Source organism: Fukomys damarensis, unplaced genomic scaffold, assembly GCF_012274545.1.
Source record: "Fukomys damarensis isolate Sample0158 unplaced genomic scaffold, DMR_v1.0_HiC HiC_scaffold_27, whole genome shotgun sequence".
Taxonomy (NCBI): domain Eukaryota; kingdom Metazoa; phylum Chordata; class Mammalia; order Rodentia; family Bathyergidae; genus Fukomys; species Fukomys damarensis.
Genome location: NW_022900939.1, coordinates 9,327,243 through 9,339,138, shown reverse-complemented (window position 1 = coordinate 9,339,138; position 11,896 = coordinate 9,327,243). Strand labels below are relative to the sequence as shown.

The 11,896-nt window shown below is 36.0% G+C and overlaps 1 long non-coding RNA gene across 1 annotated transcript in view; it reads right to left on the bottom strand.

The window, feature by feature from the left end:
• Positions 1 to 1,753: 1,753 nt before the first annotated feature.
• LOC104854154 overlaps positions 1,754 to 11,896 on the bottom strand; it is a 27,077-nt gene continuing 16,934 nt past the window's right edge. Inside the window, exons 3-4 of the long non-coding RNA XR_777995.1 lie at positions 5,904 to 6,181; positions 1,754 to 1,856 (exon numbers count right to left, since the gene is read on the bottom strand). This is a non-coding gene — a long non-coding RNA (uncharacterized LOC104854154). The remainder of the gene's footprint in view (positions 1,857 to 5,903; positions 6,182 to 11,896) is intronic.

Here is an 11,896-nt window from a genome sequence, read left to right as displayed (position 1 = left end):
TGTATTATGCACCTGCACCAGTTCCACAAAAGGCATTGAACATTGGGTAGTACGAATGGGTGCTGAGAAAAAAAAAAGCAAAAAGAAAAAAATAGACAAAACTTGAGAACAACCAATGCCCAGAAAATTAAAAAAAAAAAAAAAGAAAAGAAAAGAAAAGAAAGCAGAGACACACAGAGGAGAAAATATCTTCAAAAAATAAAATAATTTTGGAGGATTTCTCAAATTTAGTGAAAAACATTAATTTAAGAATTTCAAGGCACTTTGATTAGGATAAATTTAATTTAAAAATATTCAGACCCAAAAATAAAACAGTTGAACTACCAAACTGCAAAGTAAGAATCTTTAAAGCAACATGAGAATGACTCACTGTGAATAAGAGATTAACAAAACATTAAGAGCTTAATCCATGGGCACCAGAAAAATTTAGAAATTTATATTAATATAAACTAGAATGTTTTATGTTAAAATACCAGTTTTAATCCCCATACCAATAACCAAGATCATAACTGTCAAAAATAAGGAAATGACAAAGGAATCAAACTGGCTCACTAGAAAAAAATATACTTAATATGAAAGAAAATAGTAATAGGAAAACAAAGGGGATAAAGATGTATAGGAAATGAGCACTAAAATGACAAATATAATTTCATTAAATATAAATGGATTAAATAGTCCAATCAAATGATAAATTTTTTAAAAATTATGAATAGTAAACCTATTATCTGCTAGAGATGCACTTTAATGCAAAGTATCAAATAGATTGAAAGGAAAAGGAAAATATAATGAAAATCATCAATTATATGGCTTGGTTGTGACCGTGGCTGACTAAAGTAATATACAAAATCACCTTTAAGAAAAGATGTTAGTGGAGACAATTCTAAAATTTTATAATATTAACACTGTCAATTTCATAAAAAGAGATAATAACTATAAACATGTACATGTCTAAGAACCAAGCTTCAACCTTTCAAGGTCAGTTTGGTATTAGAGAAGAGCCAACATTTCACAGTGCCAGTCCAGTTCATCAGGTAGCGGAAGACACACGAATGTATTCTTACAAGTGTCTTTCCCTTGGATTGAACTCAGCTGCAGCATTCACTGTACTTCTGACCACACCTTGTCAACACACTCAGAAAAGACCTTCCAGAACTGCTTCAGAAATTGGCAAGAACAGTGGGATGAGTATGTTCAAAGTGAGGGGAAGTATTCTGAGGGGAATTAAGAGCAATGTGACTTACATTTGTGATGAGTTTTTAGAATGTGAACTTGCACTGTAATTTTGGGTCACTCCTTTTACATACAAACACACACAACCACCCTCCTTCCAACAAAGCACTTCAGTATAAGAGGGAAGTTTGAGGAGGGAAGAAATGCAGATAAAAAGAGAAGGTGCTTTCTACAAAAGGGGTGGTTAGCACATCTTTTCCAGGCCACCTTCTGAGGGTGGCTGGCAGGGCAGGAACAGGACAGTGCTGGTGGCAGGAAATGAGAAAGCTAAGTAATTATAGCTAAATTATGGGGAAGGATCTAGTGAATTGTGTTATGCTTTGTACGGTTGTATTCAAACTGAGATTTTAAAAAGATCTTTGCAAGTTGAATAAGACTCACTTTGCAAACTCTTCTTTTGACTTCATTCTCTGTGCCTTCTGAGCAAGTGCATTCATTAGCTGGTAAGGGAGATGACTGTAGGAAAATCAGTATCATCATACAAACTTACCTGAAGTCTTTGAGATGAAAGAATAAGGACTTATTCTACTGGCCAAGAAGACCTGGCAAACTTTGGGAGTCCAAGGTCCTCTGCATCACAGCGGTCTATTCATGTCCCTCATCCCTGTTTGCAAGGCGGAAGAAGCCTGAGGGGTAGAACAGGATAGAATTTGATTGAAGAACAAAAGAAGCCCTGTAGAGCTTCATCCTTAGCTCGGTTGAGCTCAGTGTACTGACTTGTGCAGAAAAAACACTGACACCTGACCATGCTGCAGCTTCTGGGCTCTTGTAGCTCTAAGAGCCAAGAAGTATACATCAATGAAGTCTTTAGTTCCCCTAGTAATTCACTGTTTGCAGCGCTAGAGTCTGAGTGTCCGTAGCACGACCTAAGTGGCACTCAGATCTCCAACATGAGGTTTTAGGAGGTGGAACCCAATAGGTCATTTAAAGGATGATCAGGTCAGGGGGCCTCTGCTTTATTAAATGGATCAAGGGGCAAAGGGATACCACAGAGTGAGTCTATTATAACACTCTCACTGCCCCCCCATCTCCCTCTTTCACCATGTGATGCCCTATTGCACCATGAACTCAGCAGAGTCCCCACCAGTCAGAAGGTCCTCACCAGAAGCTAAATGGATACTGACATCAAGCTTTTGGACTCTCCAGCCTCCAGGATCAGGAGCTAACTAAGTTTCTATTCATTGTAAATTGCCTGGTCTCAGTATTTTGATTGAGCAACAGAAAATAAACTGAACTAAATATAACGCAAGAAAAAAAAACACACTTTATTTAGCTAAAATATCCTTGTTACCATAGAAATGACTTTGCTTTTGCCACTGCTTGAGCTGTTGAAATATCCCTTGCTAAATAAAGAGGGGACTAGATTGGTTAGAAGGAAGTTTTGAACTAGCTGCACTGCAGAATGTAAAGCTAGTGAAGTGGGAAGGAATAATCTATAATTGCTTGTTGTTGTTTTCTGCATTTAGAAAATTTTGTAGCACATGTAATACAGTCTGCAGAAGTGCTTACCTAGACTAAAATTCAAATAGATGAGAGCATCCAGAAAAAAGAAACTATGTGGAAAGATTCAGGTGAAGATTCCAAATTCTAGTGCTAGGATTTGGGATTTAAGATTGTAGCTTGACAACTATACTGTCTGGAGAACTGAGGTTTCCACTCAGGAAAATGAGCACAAAAAGGCAGACATGCTAGATTTCTGGGCCAGAAAGATAACAGGAAATTATCAAGACAGTTTGATGGTGCTCTCTGAGGTCTGTCATTTTGTCCTGTGAAGTAGAAAAGGATGATTTTCGAACCCCTGTGGAAAATGGGGTACAGGCTATGACTATTTTCTCAGAGGGGATTTGCTGTTCCAAGGCTGGAGGTATTTATGTGAAAAGTGTCTCAGCCATTCTCAAAATAGTTAGCAGGTGCCTGGACATTTTTTATAAATGACTAAAATCGGGAACAAGACGGAGGATTCTGATGTAAGAATTACTGTTCAGCAAAAGAGAGAAAAAGATGTGAGATCACCAGAGTTGATTGTTGAAACTTTATATTAATGCTGCTGTCTGTGACTTTTACTGTGAGTAAGCAAAATGTACATTAATCAATCATTGTGTCCCATGTAGCTAAGTGGCTGCTGCCAAGTGTCATCTTCACAGCTTCTATCACATTTTCCATAAGAAGGAAGCTCTACATTTTCAATAATTTTAGACTTATTTCTGATTAGGTCATTAGACACTGCCAGGGAGTCTCTTCTGTGATTTAAATAAAAGGTATTGTCTCTCCCAATACTAATGGGACACGGCTGTCACTTCAGGGTTACATTTAACCACGTTCAACATCTGGTTTAGTAAAGAACATGGAAGAGTGCTAAGAGTTCCGTTATTGCTTGTGCTTTAGTTGTTTCCCACTGTAAAGTTAATTCTCATCATTCATAAAAAGGATACCAAGTTCAGAGGCAAGAATTTTAAACCACACCCATTCTTGACAATCAGAACCAGCTAAGAGTACTCTCCATTATTGTGAGGATTTTTTAAATTCCCTCTCATGCATTCACATCTGTTTGCAATGTTTGTAATAGCCTAAGTATTTTTTGAATATTAAATGTATCTGAACAGATAAGTGAATAAAATTATTATAAATTATAGGTGAATGAACTAATCTTTTGGTATATTTTATTTTATAATGAATTCTTCACATGATATACCATATATGACTTATACATTGTGTTACTTCATTCCTTTTTTACTTAAAATTAAAAGAAAAACACCATGTAGTTATATACTGAATAAAATGTCAGTTTAAATAGCTGTATAATATTGTATTGAATAATTAATTCAACTTACATGTATTATCTCCTTACAGATTGGGAAACTCTCCACTATATCTTATTATTATTAGGAATACTGGAATATCTTTATTCATAAAATACCATTGTTACTATGTGCATAATAACACTAAATTATTCCTATCCTCATATAGATAAAAATCCAACTACAAAAACATGTTTTCCTAGCTTTTCCAAGTTGTTTTTTGTGGATAAAGTTTGCAGGCTTAATTTTTGCTCCACTGGACAGTTTGCTTTGTTTTTTGTTTGTTTTAATGGAAATTTTCACTTTTTTCAAATTATTAACATACTATACAGTATATTACCCAGGAATGTTTACAGGTCATTACATGCTCTGGAAGTTGCTATAAGATTGAAATTTAAACAAATAGCTTTGCCCATGTGCCTGGCTGACTTTCAGAGAGAGAACTGTTAGACTAGATGAGAGACAAGTTAGAAGGCAGCTAATATCTGAGTGGACACATTTTATATAAGCATCAGTATACTAATTTGCCAAAGAAGGAATACATTTTAGACAACTTCTCCCTAACAAATGGTTTAGAAACTTTCTCTTACTCCTAGATTTGAACGTTTTTCATAATGAAACACTCTCCGTTGTAGAGAAACTTCCTTACTTTCTGAACCGATCCTGTAACCTAGAGTTTCCAGGGCAGCATAGGTTACTATGACTGTTTGTAATTCAGATATCTGCACCCCAAACCAAGAGCAAGGAATCTGAATTTAAATATGTTGGATTAGCTATAAACTCCATATCTTCCTATTTCATTCTATTACTAAATAACAATTACAGATCTATAAACCAATTTTAGTTCTAGAATACACAGACTTGTGTGGGAAAACCAATTCATAAATGTTATAGTGGTTGTTTTATAAATCCAAAGCATTAAGTGTGTAAGTCCCACTGAAGGGGGAGGGTGCAAAATGAAGAATGTTGGTTGCTATGCAACTTTTCAGAGACTGTCCATCCCAACAAGTATGTAACTGCTGTAGTATTATAACACATCTTAATAACACAAGATTTAATTTTATTAATCTTTCTGTCATCTGCCAGTCACCTCCTTCGGGACAATAATTTTACATTGTTATTTCTATGTGACTTTCTATTTATCATCATTTATCCCAAATATCACAAAATACACACGAAAATTTAAGCCAATCACATAAGTCTAACAAGGACTGGTATCAATGGTGTGAGCCATCCACTTTGCAAAAGAGCAGGTGACACTTCAGATATTCCAGTGTCGCCCTCAGATTACCAGGCAGAGGGATGGAGTCAGTTTAGGCAAACTTACCCAAAACACATTTTATCTTTTTTTATTTCAAAAGTTAAATAGATAATCAAAGTGAGCCACATATATTAGTTGTTACATCGAGAGCAAAAAGTCAAGCACCCACTAAGCCAGGAAGTCCAAAAATCGGTAATCTATTCACATTACACAAATGCTAGGTTTTAATTAGTAATCAGCACCAAGAATGCATTCTTCAATTAAACAAAAAGTTCCCATTAACTCCAAGTTAAATCTACCAGTTTAAGGAATTAAACTTAAGGAAAATACAATGGTAGAGGCTTCTTTCAGGGTCCAGGAGTACTTATGAAACAGTGACAAGGTAACTAACTACTGTGTTAGCCGTGTGTAACGTGAGTAAATATTGTTACAACAGCTAAGTGACAGTTCCCACCTAAAAACCTCAATCCCTTTCACACCTAACATTTCTTATTGAGATCATTTACTCTTGTTATCTTTTGGGGGGGGGTGGAAGGGGAAAGTAGTTTAAGGATGGTTGTTGTTTCTTGGGGGTGAAGTTTGCAAATGTTAGAGTTCCTGCTTCAGTTTTGTACCTCTTAGCAACACAGGCAGGAGAGCCGACTGTCCCCGATTTCCAAAGGGCATTTGTGTATTCCATTTCTGTTCTTCACACATGCCTTCCTTCTTCATATTTTGCAGCCACTTTCTTCCTCCTGTCTCTCATTTCTCTGTCTCGTATGAATTTCCTCTGAACTGAGTCCTTTAGGCTTTAATCCTTTATTCTAAAGGCCTTGCTTTGGATGTCAGTCCTAGTCTCCAGAATCTCTTCGGGGAATTTCTTGTACTTCAACAGATGGGGGCTGGTGATAAGCTACAGAAATTAAATATATTTCAGTGTAAAAGGTTGCTCATTTTTAAATTTTAATATTACCTACATTCACAGCAAATCCTAAATTCTCAGAAGTGTAGCATTCAAGTCCTTACATTTTTACTTTTTAAAAAAGAAAAACAGTGATCAACACAAACCAATATATCTGGAATCAAACAAGGACTACAAAACAGTCAAGCACCACTAGACACTTTTTTTTTGTTCACCTTCTTAGAGAGGTGCACGGGTATTCAACAATGAATGTGGTTTCCCCTTAGTAGAATGTTTAATAAATACTAACATCAGCAGCACAAAATTAAGATTCCACAAGGCTCAGAAAAAGATAATAAAATAAACACAGGCCTCCTGATTATGATAGAAGATGTCTTCAGAATCTGGTCTTCCTCCAATATAACCCATCACCACTTTAAATTCCTTTAAATTGCTATTTGTGAATGCCTTCCCTGAGAAGTGCTTTCATTCTAAGTATCTCTTTAGATTAGTTAAGAGTTTAAAGGGGGAGAAAAATCTCTTACCTTAGCAAAGTTAATTTTAGCTTTCACAAACCATGATCAGAATGCAAAATTTTAATGAAGGCTGCCAGTGTGAAAGCAGGAAGGGCTTTGTAGGGGGAGAAACACCTGAGTTAATGTCCCCTTCATGACCTTGAGAAGTCAATTCACCTCTTATAGTCTCAGAATTCCCACCTCTAAAACAAATATAATGAGGATTGCTTCCTTGAATATTTAAACCAAATCTATGAAGATTTAAATAAATGTGCATAGCGGAACACCATAGCTGACACACACTAGGGTCTTAAAATGGCAAAATAGAGACTATTTTTTATCACCGTACTTTATAACAGTAGCTCCATAGCTGAAATATATTTTGATCAAAAGGAAAGCACTGTATTTATTTACATTTGGAAATTAAGATGTTAGAATAGATTTTCTTAATTTGTAAGCTTTTGTTCAAATTATTTTGTTTATTTTCCTGAAACACTGAGTACCTGCTACTTTTTTCTTTGAGGAAGTATTTTAATATAATTAAGGGCACTGTACATAGATGAAGAAAGCCATCTTAGCCCAAACAATTTCTCTGACCTGATCACCTATATCAAAGGGTTTATTTTTCATCCTATTAATGTCTTTCTTTCTTTCTGGAAAAGGTAATGTGGTGAAGTAGTGAGAATTACAGAATCTGGAGCCACACTGCCTTCATGGTCTACTGGCTCTAAGGTCTTAGATCGTCTAGCCTATCTTGTTTTAGGTCCATCTCAGGCAAAGTGGAGAGGATACTAGTATCTCTTCATAAGGATTTTGCTATATCTGGATTAATCAATATTTTTAAAGAGGCTATGACAAACCTTGCTTGAAATTAATAGATTACCAAAACTGAATACGACTGATCTACTTTGTAAGAATTATGTTATGACTTTCTCTTCGGTACTGCCTGTGTACAGTGAAGATTCTCAAGCAGGAAAGGCTAGAGGAAAAGGAGGAGAAAAGAATCAGAGAATGCAGCCTTCAGTAGTATCTAACCTAGGTTATTTAAAATAAGTATTTCAGAAATATATATATCTGAGATATAGACGGGAAATTCTATATTCAATCAGCTCAAAAGCAGATGTGAAAATTTGGTGTCACACTGATTGAAAAACTCTCAAATTGCCTGGTAGGGCTTTATTGTTATCTGTCCCAATTGACATTTCTGTCGAAAAGTTCAAAAGTTAATTTCTTTGTGGGTTGAGCCTAGATGTGTACCAGAAGTACTGGTTCTTACAAACTGCACAGATCTAGAGAGCAAAGGTTGTAGATGTAATTAACTTCAGAACTAAATTTCTCAATCGTAGCACTGATGACATTGGAGGCCAGATAGCCTTTCACTGTGGCCCTTCGTCCCCTGCACTGTGAGACAAGCAACAACGTGTGTGGTCTCTACCCACTTGTAACAATAATATCTTCATCTCTCTCAGTTATGAAAACCAAAAATTTCTCCAGATGCTGTCAGGTGTCACCTGGGAAGCAAAATTTCACCCAGTCGAGATCAGCTACAATGGTCTAGTAAATAAAAATTGAGTAAGCTACAAGGGACTACAAATGTATTTAATATAATTAAGCATCCTCTCCCTATATAAAAACCTTAAATAAAAAAATCACCAAACAGGGCTGGGGATTTAGCTCAGTGGCACCACACCTGCGTCATGAGGGCAAGGTCCTGAGTTTGATCCCACAGTACTGCAAAAAAAAAAAAAAGTGACAAAACAATAAACCTAGGAATTAAAGCATTGACAAAACCTAAACAGATAATATGAACATTAATGATGAAGGATAGTTTGATATGAAGAAATCATACTATGCAAAACATGATGCAGGCAGGTCAAATAAAAATAAAAGAACTTAATAATATTACAGTTTTTCTCAGAAGAGTATCTTCTAGAGTTTGAAAATTTTGTTTAAAGAAAAAAAAATATGTACATTTATTTCTGTATAGATATTAGAGTCTTTCTACAAAATGTTAAAATGACTGTGCTTTATTGATTAATTAAAAGTACTTATTAAATGTATATCAGTTTATGTAATAGAATAGGTGGTAGTATATCAAATTATATGTGTCAAACTAAGAGTCACAAGGAAAAAGTTAGCAAAAATCAAGATGAGAATTGTTTCAAAATGTTCACCCATGCTTACCTAATAGGCTGATGTGTTAAGTAAATATCAGACCGAGGGCTGATTTTGATCAGATCAAGGTCATTGGTGACCATGACATGAAAAATTCTAGTAAAATGGCACCATAGTAGGGGCAGACAGCATGGACCATAGAGTGAAGAAGACAGGAAGCAGTTGAGACAACTCATGAAGTGAATCATTATTCCAAGAAATTTTACCAGAAAAGGGCAATCATTAGTTATTTTCTCAAAGATGACTTTGCTGTGTTTCTAAACTGGTTTAACACTGTGTTATATTCTTTTGCTGATGGGAATGACAGTGCAAAGACAGCAAGGCAAAGGGGAAATGAGGAAGTAAAAGCATATAAATAAAAGAGTTTTCTACAGAAATGAAATACTTCAGGGAAGAAACCACACTGGGATTCAGGGCGCTATTGTCCTTTGAGACAAGCCCGGGTCTGACAATTTAATAAGAAAATATGAGCATAGAGATACTTAAATTTATAAATTTGGTGGAAGTGAAATGAGAAAATACTTGTCAGATGGTGAAAATTATTAGGAAGGGAAGTCATAGGCGATGAAATTAAAAATTACACTGTGCTGTGAAACTGCAGGAATTGTAAATCAAATACTAAAGGCAATGACTTAATTTAAAGGACAGTGAAAAGAAAGAAATGGATAAGGCTGTATTTGCAGATTGCAATGTTGGTATACTCAGGCCTGAGGAATGGGCAGTCACCCACCTTCATACTCTATCTGTGTTTGGTATTACGGCAAGGCTGCGTTCTGAAATGCTGATCTGTGTGTTCTCTGTGAAATTTCTATCCTCCTGATCTTTTGGTGGTGGCGCAAGGGTCACTCTTCTCCTTTCTCATTGGCCAAGAAAAACACCTAAGAGACAGTCCCAAGGGCCGGGCAGAAAGATTCAGAGGATAAGAAATGAAATGAGTTGTGGATTGCTTGTAACTTCTCACCAGGGAGAAAGTCTTCAATGAGCTGAAAGATAGGAAACTTGTACTCCTTGGGATAAGGAACAAGAAAGCACATGCAGAATACTTGCTCCTTGACCAAGAAGAACTGAATTTAACTAGCTAAGAATGTCCCTATGATTCAAAAAAGTCAAAATACTACCCTGCTGTGTATTTGATTATCATCACTTTGATTCTCTAATGATTGTCAATATTTGTACTCAAATAGGTTTAGTAACACTGTAAAAGATAATTCTTGTATGTACTTTTTATTTTATACACAGTGTGTCATTTTGTTCCATCCTAAAAAATAAAGACCTCTCTTATTTATATTTCTACCAGCAGTGGCTATGACAACCTTTTCCCAAATTGGCAGAATTATTTTGAGTACTTTCTCATAATTCTCAGTAAGAATTTATGGCTTGTGTGGTATTGTTATGTTTTGTAATTAATTTACATTTGTTTCTATATGTGTTCTATTGGTGCCCAATTAGTCTAAGAAAAAAAGAAAGGATGTAAGACCATTAACATGACATTCTGTTAATTGTACTATTTGAGCCATACACCTGAATCAACTCTGAAGTCAGTTCAAGTCCTCACTTTAGAAACACACATCAGGTTAGGCTAGGGTAGATGCCCAGGTCTCACTTTGCTTCCTTTGCTAAGGGGCTTTCTTAGCCCGGACAGTCTTCATACTCATTTGAGGAGAGGCACACAGGAGAGACTTTTGTCCTCCTTGGGAAATGAACCTTCCTTTTAAACTTGTGGCTAAATGCTGCCGTGGATCTCAGGGCACACCCAAGGAAATGCTGTTTTTCTCTCTAAGTCATCTTATCCCATAAATGGTGACTTCTCTACTCTGGCTTTTTCAGCAGAAGAAGCTGTCTATGTTCTAGTCACTCTTCAATTAGTCTCAGGCACAACTTCTCACTTGCAAATGCTGTTCAATTATACTCATTCTACTATCAGCTCATTTAATATTCTCTCACTTTTTAAACTTTGATGTATCACTTTATTTTAATTTATCATGTTTCTACTGTTTCTGATTAATAGAAAACTGCTCGACTTTATGTGAATTTTCTCTGTAAATTAAATAATTTAATTACATGTACTTTCACATAGTTTATGCTATAAACTGTTTCATTGAACAGTACCTCTGATTGTTTATTCTTTGGCACTGATCTTTCCCATACGATATGCAAAATTTTGGGTGTCCATTTTTTCTACTGTGGTAGAAATGAGGAAAAATCCCCTTTGCCTGCTGAGAATATATGCTCGAGGTATTCAGAAGCTGTCAGTAAACTGGGGGTGGGTAAAGACAGATAATCACTTCTGAGAGCATTACCTATGTTTCTAGCTCCAGGTTTCACTAGGGAATAGTTTTGTGTGCAACCTTAACCAGAAGCCACAAGCCTGCATCCGCTTTCCTTTTGACTTGTTCTGCTATGTGTGTGGTAGTTTAGTGATTCTGATTCTTTCTGCATCCAAGCAGTCATGCTGAGGGTTCTCCCTAGAAAGACTCGTTACTGCTTTCTAGACCATTTGAATTAATTCAGAGAAGGGAGAAAAGAGCATCAAAGGAAATATTCTAGGCGGAGGAAGTGTGAGTACCTTTCCTTAATTTTTCAATATGCATATTTCATTCTAAACTCTTTGTTCATCTCATTGAATCCCCAGTGTATTATTAAGAATTATTATTGATTTCCATAGTGGTTGCACTAGTCTGCACTCCCACCAACAATGGAGAAGGGTTCCTTTCTCCCCACAACCCCGCCAACATTTGTTATTGTTTGATTTCTTGATAGCAGCCATTCTTTGTGGGGTGAGGTGGAATCTCAGTGTTGTTTTCATCTGCATCTCTCAAATGACCAGTGATGTGGAACATTTTTTCAAATATTTTCTTGCTGCTTTTACTTCTTTGTCTGAGAAATGTCTGTTCATTTCGGATGCCCATTTTTGAATCGGGTCTTTATATTTGGGGGGACTGATTGTTTTGAGTTCTTTATATATCCTTGATAATAGTCCTTTGTCTGAGGAATAGCTGGTAAAAATTTTTTCCCACATTGTAGATTGTCTCTTAGT